The following is a 596-nucleotide window of genomic DNA, read 5'->3' as shown; positions in this document are numbered from 1 at the left end:
TCAAACAGAATATATACTTACATGGATATGGTGTCTCCTCTTTCGGACAAGTCCGAAAGAACAGACACCATATCCATATAAGTATATAGTTCTGGCTACACCGGCCACGACCTTCTTCATCTGTGCGGATGCACACATATTCCCCGAACTATTACGGGACTTGGTAAGAATGTCTTACAAGAGCAATGAATGTGTTAGGGTGGGACAGTACAAATGTAGTGTGTGGACATACAAGGTGAGAATGTCGGTCTCGCAGGAGGCGTGCGCGAGATAGTCCCTGCAGTCACAATGTGTTCTGTGCCCTGGGTGGCTCAGATCGGTAGAGCGTCTGCCATGTAAGCAGAAGATCCCGGGTTCGAGTCCCGGTCGTGGCACACATTTTCGCCTGTCCCCGTTGATATATATCAACGCACGTTAGCAGCTGAAGGTATTAACATAATTCAAATTTCAAACAGAATAATCCCTTCAGAGTCTCAGAAGACTGTTGCCATTACTTTACCTACTGAGGGTGCGCCTTTAAACTTTTCCTTCGGAGTAGAAGTGGTGTGGATTGCCGTTTTGCTTCCAGTTGAAAATGTTGAACGTATGTTACATTG

At 45.8% G+C, this 596-nt stretch overlaps 1 non-coding gene across 1 annotated transcript; it reads left to right on the top strand.

The window, feature by feature from the left end:
- The first annotated feature begins 299 nt into the window (after positions 1-299).
- On the top strand, positions 300-374 carry Trnat-ugu. Its single transcript has one exon. It is a non-coding gene; the product is annotated as a tRNA-Thr (tRNA).
- Positions 375-596: the final 222 nt, after the last annotated feature.

This window comes from Schistocerca americana, chromosome 1, assembly GCF_021461395.2.
Source record: "Schistocerca americana isolate TAMUIC-IGC-003095 chromosome 1, iqSchAmer2.1, whole genome shotgun sequence".
Classification (NCBI taxonomy): domain Eukaryota; kingdom Metazoa; phylum Arthropoda; class Insecta; order Orthoptera; family Acrididae; genus Schistocerca; species Schistocerca americana.
Note: the sequence above shows the minus strand (reverse complement) of the source record. Positions and strands in the feature narration are given on the sequence as shown.